The sequence below is a fragment of the Alligator mississippiensis genome, chromosome 15 (genome assembly GCF_030867095.1).
Source record: "Alligator mississippiensis isolate rAllMis1 chromosome 15, rAllMis1, whole genome shotgun sequence".
Classification (NCBI taxonomy): Eukaryota; Metazoa; Chordata; order Crocodylia; family Alligatoridae; genus Alligator; species Alligator mississippiensis.
The window spans coordinates 13,688,310-13,698,397 of NC_081838.1; the positions used below are offsets into that span (position 1 = coordinate 13,688,310).

The 10,088-nt window shown below is 43.5% G+C and overlaps 1 long non-coding RNA gene across 1 annotated transcript; it reads right to left on the minus strand.

Annotated features, from left to right (window-relative positions):
• Positions 1-6,335: 6,335 nt before the first annotated feature.
• On the minus strand, positions 6,336-7,665 carry LOC132245729 (uncharacterized). Its single transcript, XR_009457450.1, has 2 exons — positions 7,541-7,665; positions 6,336-6,913 (listed from the first exon to the last, which is right to left on the minus strand). It is a non-coding gene; the product is annotated as an uncharacterized LOC132245729 (long non-coding RNA).
• Positions 7,666-10,088: the final 2,423 nt, after the last annotated feature.

Below are 10,088 nucleotides of genomic sequence, written 5' to 3' on the forward strand. Positions count from 1 at the left end.
CGAAAAAACAGTGATTTCAAGGAAACAGTGAGCGAGCGCATCTACACGTGTGCATTTACTGCACAGTAGCTGAAATTATTGTGCAGTACGAGTGTGCATCTACACATATACAACTGTACTGCACTGTAAACATGGCGACTTATGCTGACGGCATCATGCAGGTATTACATTTATGCCCGATTAGTTACTGTGCTTTAACACACATGCAGATGCTTTACTGCTCAGTAACGTTGTGTGTGTGGGCTGACTTTGGACTAACTTTAGTCCCAGCTCAGTCCACACACAGCGTTAATGTGCTTTAATACCTGCATGTGTAGATGCTGGCTCACCCCCAATTTACTGCGCAGTAATTTACTGTGCAGTAAATTTCGGTTGGCGTAAATGCACTTGTAGACATACCCACTGAGCACAAACGTGTTCAGTTCTCACTCTAACAACATTAACTTAACTTAACTTAATAATGGTCTTCATATCTTGCTTCTAATCTCAAATTACAGGGTCATAGACATTAGGGCTGGAGGGGACCTCATAAGATCATCGGGTCTAGCTCCCAGAAGCTCTCCCTTCTCTTCCATCAGCTTTAACTAGCTAATGTCTGTAATGTGCTTTCAAGATGTGCACTGTATAAGGTGAATTGTTCTTATGGAGCTTTATTTCTGGTGTGTTATTTGTATTTGGTAAAGCGTATGAAATATTTTTATGATGGAATAATTTAATCTACTTTCCTGCTTTGGCCCCCACTTGAGGCAATAAGCCTTTACAATTTGGAGGCAATAAACCGTTACAATGGAGGCAATAAACCTTTACAATTCATGAGAGTTCCACTCTCGGGGTGTTTTCCTATTCTTTGTCCAAGATGGATTTATATTCTGATTTTTTTTAATTCCCTAAATTTGTATTACCAAAGCCAATAGCTTCATTGAAGCAGATGGTTTTGAAGGAAACACAGATCTCAGCAAATTTCCCGACTTTCAAAAACTAGAAAAGAAAAAGGAAAATTCATCTTGAAAAGTGCAGGGCTGTAACAATGCAGTAAGCATCTGCACGTGTGGACAGTGACACTTTACTGTGCAGTAGAGTAGTCTACTGCACAGTAAAAATATCTCGTGTAGACACAGCCACTTTTCATCAATGTGAGGGAAATCAAAATAAACCCGGTTTAAACTGTAATAAGAGCGTGTTTTGTACCAGGTTAACGACACCAGTTCAAAATGGCTTCTGAAGGACTGAGTTGTCCAGACGTTTAACGTAGTGTGGAATTTAAAGCTGATTCATTGTACTGGTGCTGAAAGTTATGTGGATGTTGTTATTGTGGCTTAAATCAGGTTTGTTTCTGTTTAGTCGGTGTTGGTTAGGAACTAGTTTAGGCTAAAGTGAAGTGAACCGCTCTTAACTTGATACAAAAGTGTCCATCGAGAGCTTTATGGAATCTGTTCAACTCAGCTGGTGCAGATGTGCATATGGAAAGGCCTCAGTCAAACTGAAGGAATTCTGCAGGTAGAACCGCCAGAGAACGGGGGCTGGTCAAATGCATTCCTGAACACTGCAGTCATTTAGAAACCTAGGTAAAGTCACATTTACCAGCTATTTGTACTCTCTGCCACCTTGGTGCAAATGCCGCATCACCTAACCCAAAGGTTCAGGTCTCTGAGGCTGAGGTCTCTGATCTTCTTTTTTTGTATGGCTGATGTAGAATGTTGTGCCCCAGCTCAAGTCTGGGATCGTGCCCGGTATGCAAAGACCAATAAAGATACCAGGGGTGAATGTACAAAGAAGGTTTATTGCTAGCAATAAAAGGTGCAAGCGGAATAATTCACGTAACAAGCACCCCCACTGCTACTTTTAAGCATCTTTTATACAGGAGTTTTCAAGACTTTGCAAGCGTGCTTGTTTGATGATTGGTTATAAGTGAGTGACGCAAGAAATTCTTTACTGAGCATGTCTGTATACCTGTGTTTTAGCCATGTATCTCATTTACATACATGTGTGTTTCATTAGCATACTTTTTCCCCACCTAGGGGTGTGATTTTTAGTATTTTAATGAGCCCTTTATCCCAGTACTGTGTTTCTTCTTCTGTTTTCAAGCCCCCTTTATCTAAGACTGTCTCCTCCTTATCATTGCAGATGGGCATTCGTCACATAGCATTCTCTTCTTCTTCATCTTTGAGTAGAGGTTTCTAGGTCACTCCTTACATTTCCCCCCTTTGGAGCATTTTTAATCATTATTATAATTGCTCCATTCAATTTGGTTTAACACAAATCTAGTATCATCAGCTTTCTTTGTTTGTAAAATCATTTGATTTACCTTAGGCCTGAAGATAGATATAAAAACAGGTAAGCATTGGATACAGCAACAAACCATGATTCCTATAACACAGAAAGAGACAACTATACTAAATAACTGTCTCGACCATCTAAAATTGGGAAGCCAGGAACTTAGCCAGGAAAAGGCTAAGCCAGATGATTCTTTTAACGTCTGTGCCAATTGTTGTAAGGCACCAATTTTGTCTTCAATTAGCACAGAATTATCGGTGAGGTTGAAACAACACATTCCTTTTAAAGTTTCACACCCAAGATTGTGTCGTAGTAAGAGATAATCAATAGCGGTTCTGTTCTCCAAGACAGCGTCCCTTAATTGTTTTTGTTCAGCATTGAGGGCTGAAAGAGCTTGGGATGTAGCGTTTAGTCCTTTTGCTAGAACACAGGCAACTGCATTAAGATTTCTGCTATTACTTACAGCGAGGCCCGGAACCCCCACCACAGATACAGCTAATGCTACGTATTCAGCCTTAGGTAATAGTCGAGGGGAATCATTCTCATCACAATCGGCGGTGAGAGTAGTGTATGCCCTCTTATACCTCCCACCGAGAGGGGTTTGTTCAGTGTGCATTAGGTCAGATTTCCTTGGAAGAGCTGCAGTTACCCGGGCAATGGTGCACGGTCCTCCAGTAGCGTTCGCTGGGAGGTATGAATATATTATTCTCCCGCAGGCTAGAAACCATCCTCGAGGAAGGACGGTATGTGCGTATGCATAGGATATTTGACTGGTCTCATTACAGAGGACATTTTTACCTTGGTTCAATTTAAGGCAATTACCAGTACAATTAACCATTAGGAAACATTCGGAAGCATTAGCTCTTGCCTCAACCTGTAAGGAGAACATGTTTCTGCTTTTATCTTTTACACTAGTCCCCCAATTGTATATATCCTGATATGTACTTTCCTTATCTATATCTTTCAGCATAGTATAAGTTTGTAAAATTTTCAAAGGGGTTGGTACTGCGATTAAGCATGAGGTAAAAACCAGGTGAGCATTGTTCCCTCCCGCTAAGCAACAGTCCGTTCTTTTTAAAATTTCCCGGGCCAGATAAATCCAGACATTTTCCTGAGGGGCAAATTCTTGTTGTAAAAGGTTTTCCCCTCTTATGAGAAGGAGTGGACAGATCAGGACGCCCCACAATAAAACCTTGACCAATTTCATGATAAGGGCTGTAAAACTTGATCAAAAATTGACAAATTATTTAAAGTTCCTTTCTTCTGAATAGGAATTTTAAGTCTCTTATTGGCTCCACCTTTCACTGTTCTCTGCCTCCAGTCCCGGAGTCTGCGGGGGTTCCTTCTTGTTCTGGTCCAGCCACCGGCTTTAGGCGACTGGAATGTATCCAAGTCTTGATTCCCTCGAGCTTTGCTGCCGTCGGGGTCGTCAAGAGTACCCTATATGGGCCCTTCCATCTGGCTCGAAGTGGTTCCTCGTTCCAGTCTTTCGCAAGGGCGTAACTCCCAGGTAATAGTCGGTTTTCCGGGGCAGGAGACTGATCCTGTGACTGCAGCACGTCCCGTACCTGCTGGTGGATGGAAGACGAAACAGAAACCAAGGACCGTACATATTTTCTAATCATTCCCTCGCCTAAAACATGTAACTGTTGTTCAGTACCCATGGGCAGACTCAGAGGGTAAGGCTTACCATACATTATCTCAAACGGGCTTAATCCCAATTTAGAATGTGGTGCGACCCTTACTCGTAACAGGGTCAAGGGTAGGGCCTCTGGCCATTTGAGTCGAGCTTCTTGGCAAATCTTTGCAAGGTGTCTTTTTAAGGTCTGCTTCATACGTTCCACCTTTCCACTGGACTGGGGTCGCCAAGGGGTGTGTAAATGCCAGCTGATTCCCAGGAACTCAGAAACCTTCTGAGTAATTTGTGCAATGAAATGTGGGCCATTGTCTGACCCTATTCCTTTTGGAAGTCCGAAGCGAGGTATGATTTCTCGTAGGAGCGCCTTGACCACCTCTTGGGCTTGGGCAGTCCAACATGGGAAGCACTCAACCCAGTTGGAGAAAGTGTCTGCAAAGAGAAGGAGATATCTCATCCCTTGTTGCCGGGGCAACTCGGTAAAATCCACCTGCCATTCTTCTCCTGGCCCATTGCCTATTCTCTGATGTCCTGGAGTTTCTTTTTTCCCTCCTTCTGGGTTATTTCTCTGGCAGACCTCACATGTTTCTGATACCTTCTCGGCAGCCTCTTTTAATCCCACTCCAGTTATATAGTGACTGATCCATCTTACCAGGGCCCTGGGTCCATAGTGGGTGCCATGATGAGCGCTCTTTACTACCGCATGAACCCAGGCAGCTGGGATGATAATGCGGCCATCCTTTGCTACTAGCCACCCGTGCTCCCCCTTCTTTGCTTGAAACTCTTTTATTAATTGTTTGTCTTTTCCCCCATACTGTGGTGTCACAGGCTGGTATAGGTCTGGGAGGAGAGATAACAGATTACTTACTTCGGGCAGCAAGTCTGACTGAGGTCTTTTCGCTGCTCTCCTTGCCGTAGTGTCAGCAAATCGATTACCTTTTGTGGAGGGGTCGTTCCCTTTCTGATGTGCCTTATAATGCATTACCGCTACCTCCTTCGGTTCCCAGACTGCCTTGAGGAGAGCTTTTATTTGCTTGCTATGTTTAATGCTTGCTCCTTTAGCATCAAGTAGACCCCGCTCTTTCCACAGAGCTCCGTGAGCATGTAAAACAAGGAAAACATATTTAGAATCAGTATAAATATTAACAGTTTTGTTGGCCGCCAATTGCAAAGCCCGAGTCATAGCAATGAGTTCAGCCTTTTGAGCTGAAACAGATGGGTTTAAAGGTCCTGCTTCTATCACATTCTGTGTAGTCACGATAGCGTATCTGGATTTTCAAATTCCATTCTCCATACTCGAGCTGCCATCCGTGTAGAATTCCAGTTCAGCATTGTCAAGGGGTTGGTCTCTCAGGTTTGGTCTTGAGGAGTAAACAGCTTCCAATGTTTGCAGGCAATCATGTACAAGAGCTGGTGTGTCAGCCATAGGTGGCAACAGTGTTGCTGGATTTACAGTGCGAGAAATGGCCAATTTTATTTCAGGCTTATCGAGGAGGATTGCCTGATATCGAGCCATTCGTCCCGGGGTTAACCAGTTCCCTCCTTTCTGCTCCAGGACTGTAAGCACTGCGTCAGGCACATATACAGTCATTTCATGGCCTAGGGTTAACTTTTCAGCTTCTTGTATTAGCAGACAGGTGGCAGCAACGGCCCGGAGACAAGCAGGCCATCTGGATGACACAAGGTCTAATTGCTTAGAAAAATATGCCACTGGTCATTGCCAGCTACCTAATTTTTGTGTTAATACTCCAACGGCCACCCCCCTTTTGGTCTTGCACAAAAAGGGAAAAAGGCTTAGTCATGTCCGGTAGTCCTAAGGCGGGTGCTCCAATAAGAGCCTGCTTTAACTGGCAGAATGCTTGCTCACACTCTTCAGTCCATTCGAGCACCTTTTCATCACCTTGTGTAGCTCCATACAGAGGTTTTGCAATAACCCCCAAATTTGGAATCCAAATCCTGCAAAAACCGACTGTACGTATGAAGCCCCGTACTTGCTTCTTTATTTTTGGGGTTGCTAGCCGGCATATAGCTTCTTTTCTTTCAGGCAACAGGGCTCTCTGACCAGGCTGTAGTTCAAATCCTAAATATGTTACCTTCTGGGACATTGGTTGCATCTTACTTTTGGACACCCGGTATCCTTCTTGTCCCAGAAAATGAAGGAGGCAGATTGTTCCTTCCAGGCAATTTGCTTCAGTGGTGGCTGGTAAAAGCAAGTCATCCACATTTTGCAGAAGGGCACAGGAAGAAGTTGGGTATATTGGATCCTGGCTTGGACCTGTGAATAGTCTAGATGACCTCTCAGGGCCCAGTCCAACCCTATTCTCGATGATAAGAGGGGTTCTGGAATATTGAGAAACAAAGAATTGAAGAATAACCAGAAACGAGGATATTTCATGACCAAACGAAAAGACAAACACCACGATGCTTTTGTGAATGTTATGTTTTATTGTGTGCCATATCAAGCTGCAGTAGGAAGCAGGAAAGCAAGATTAGAACAATTCCCATAGTCTGGGAGCATACCCGACTCCGGAAAGGACCCTCGTTAAGAACACTTCACACTTATACAGTGGGCAAATCTTCAAAACATGGCACAGACATACACAGAGAAGCTGCAATTTATGCAACAAGACAAAGCAACCTTCGGCACATGAGCCATCTTCATAACAGGAGGAAGGGAACATGCAGGTCTTGGCTTCTCTCCTTGCTGTTCTTCTGGCTGTTACTTGGGGTACTGTGGGAACTGGGGATACTGGGGGTACTGTGGGTACTGGGGGCACTGTGGGATCTTAGGGTACTTGCAGCACTGCTGATAGCCTGGGTAGATGGGTTGCACTGGATAGTAGGGTGGACGGTATTGTTGCCCTTGCCAGCAGTATGGTCTCTCTACCACAGTGATGTTGCAGGAAGGTCTGAACTCATGGCAGCGAGACCCAGAACTGTGGCAGGAGGTTTCACGCTCGTGGCAAGGTCTGCGGGAGCACATCTTCTGTCGTGTGGGCAAAGCTGCAAGAAACAAGGCAGAGACACTCTGTGTTAAATGAACCAGAAAGGACCTTCTCCCCTTCCCTTTTCTATTTCTACAGAACTCAAGGGAAGTTCTTTCTTCTTCTTCACTTTTAAGCTAGTGGAAACATGAATCCCCAAAACACTGGTGCCAACATTTCTGGTAAATAATCTAGAATACGTGACTTCAAACCATGGTGTCACTCTGATGTGGGTTTCTACAACAAGATACAACTAGCTCATGAGAAAGGAAGGCTGCTTCTAAAATGCTGCATGCTTTCCTGTCTGTCAAACTTCAGCCTAAGTTAAAAGTTTGGACAACTCGGTCCTTCAGAAGCCATTTTGAACCAGTGTCATTAACCTGGTACCAAACAATCTCTCATTCAGCTCTGTGACCTGGTCCCTCTGTAGGCTCCTTTCCTTCACCTTTTCCCCTGCTTTTCTGGTATTGTCCGTGCACCACAAGTTTTTCTGGTGCTAGCATAAAGAGGCAACCACATACACAGAGGGCGAGGACAGGGAAAGCCCAGTCCAGAGACAGGAATACATTTAAGACTAGAATTTGCAAAGGATTATATTAAGGCTTCCATTCAAGGAGCAGATAGAAAGAATAGGAATCAGACTTACCCTCTTCAGCAGCTAGGACAAATGCAAAGGAGTGAAGATGAGTGAATGAGGAGCACTGGGATATGAGCTCTTTTTATATGGTTCCAGTCCAGAGTCTAGGAAATGAGACAGCCCATAGCAATGTTGTCCCAACCCTTTGCTCATCCAAAACCCTGCCTATCTAGTATATCCAGCACCTATGAACTCTTTGACTCATTTTTTATTACAATGATTATTTTGAGCCATTGTTGATGCAGAGCACTTTGGTAAGAAAAGTTCTTTCATGATCATTTCATACATGGTAATACTGCCAGTGAAGAGTTGAAATGGTTTGCATGTTGGCAACCAGTACTGAGGCAGTGGAAGAACCAGATTTGCTAAACTTAGGGTGTTTTCCTTGGGACCAGGTGACAGCCGAACACCAGGGCTTCTCTGACGTGGTGGTTGCTTGATTATGTCACAAGGAAATGTAGTTACCAGGTGTGATCCTGTGAATCCCGCTTCTCTTCAAGTCTCTGCAGTCCCATAACCAGTCTGCCGAATGCCAGCACAGTAGCTGAAGTGACATCCACCGAAAAAACAGTGATTTCAAGGAAACAGTGAGCGAGCGCATCTACACGTGTGCATTTACTGCACAGTAGCTGAAATTATTGTGCAGTACGAGTGTGCATCTACACATATACAACTGTACTGCACTGTAAACATGGCGACTTATGCTGACGGCATCATGCAGGTATTACATTTATGCCCGATTAGTTACTGTGCTTTAACACACATGCAGATGCTTTACTGCTCAGTAACGTTGTGTGTGTGGGCTGACTTTGGACTAACTTTAGTCCCAGCTCAGTCCACACACAGCGTTAATGTGCTTTAATACCTGCATGTGTAGATGCTGGCTCACCCCCAATTTACTGCGCAGTAATTTACTGTGCAGTAAATTTCGGTTGGCGTAAATGCACTTGTAGACATACCCACTGAGCACAAACGTGTTCAGTTCTCACTCTAACAACATTAACTTAACTTAACTTAATAATGGTCTTCATATCTTGCTTCTAATCTCAAATTACAGGGTCATAGACATTAGGGCTGGAGGGGACCTCATAAGATCATCGGGTCTAGCTCCCAGAAGCTCTCCCTTCTCTTCCATCAGCTTTAACTAGCTAATGTCTGTAATGTGCTTTCAAGATGTGCACTGTATAAGGTGAATTGTTCTTATGGAGCTTTATTTCTGGTGTGTTATTTGTATTTGGTAAAGCGTATGAAATATTTTTATGATGGAATAATTTAATCTACTTTCCTGCTTTGGCCCCCACTTGAGGCAATAAGCCTTTACAATTTGGAGGCAATAAACCGTTACAATGGAGGCAATAAACCTTTACAATTCATGAGAGTTCCACTCTCGGGGTGTTTTCCTATTCTTTGTCCAAGATGGATTTATATTCTGATTTTTTTTAATTCCCTAAATTTGTATTACCAAAGCCAATAGCTTCATTGAAGCAGATGGTTTTGAAGGAAACACAGATCTCAGCAAATTTCCCGACTTTCAAAAACTAGAAAAGAAAAAGGAAAATTCATCTTGAAAAGTGCAGGGCTGTAACAATGCAGTAAGCATCTGCACGTGTGGACAGTGACACTTTACTGTGCAGTAGAGTAGTCTACTGCACAGTAAAAATATCTCGTGTAGACACAGCCACTTTTCATCAATGTGAGGGAAATCAAAATAAACCCGGTTTAAACTGTAATAAGAGCGTGTTTTGTACCAGGTTAACGACACCAGTTCAAAATGGCTTCTGAAGGACTGAGTTGTCCAGACGTTTAACGTAGTGTGGAATTTAAAGCTGATTCATTGTACTGGTGCTGAAAGTTATGTGGATGTTGTTATTGTGGCTTAAATCAGGTTTGTTTCTGTTTAGTCGGTGTTGGTTAGGAACTAGTTTAGGCTAAAGTGAAGTGAACCGCTCTTAACTTGATACAAAAGTGTCCATCGAGAGCTTTATGGAATCTGTTCAACTCAGCTGGTGCAGATGTGCATATGGAAAGGCCTCAGTCAAACTGAAGGAATTCTGCAGGTAGAACCGCCAGAGAACGGGGGCTGGTCAAATGCATTCCTGAACACTGCAGTCATTTAGAAACCTAGGTAAAGTCACATTTACCAGCTCTTTGTACTCTCTGCCACCTTGGTGCAAATGCCGCATCACCTAACCCAAAGGTTCAGGTCTCTGAGGCTGAGGTCTCTGATCTTCTTTTTTTGTATGGCTGATGTAGAATGTTGTGCCCCAGCTCAAGTCTGGGATCGTGCCCGGTATGCAAAGACCAATAAAGATACCAGGGGTGAATGTACAAAGAAGGTTTATTGCTAGCAATAAAAGGTGCAAGCGGAATAATTCACGTAACAAGCACCCCCACTGCTACTTTTAAGCATCTTTTATACAGGAGTTTTCAAGACTTTGCAAGCGTGCTTGTTTGATGATTGGTTATAAGTGAGTGACGCAAGAAATTCTTTACTGAGCATGTCTGTATACCTGTGTTTTAGCCATGTATCTCATTTACATACATGTGTGTTTCATTA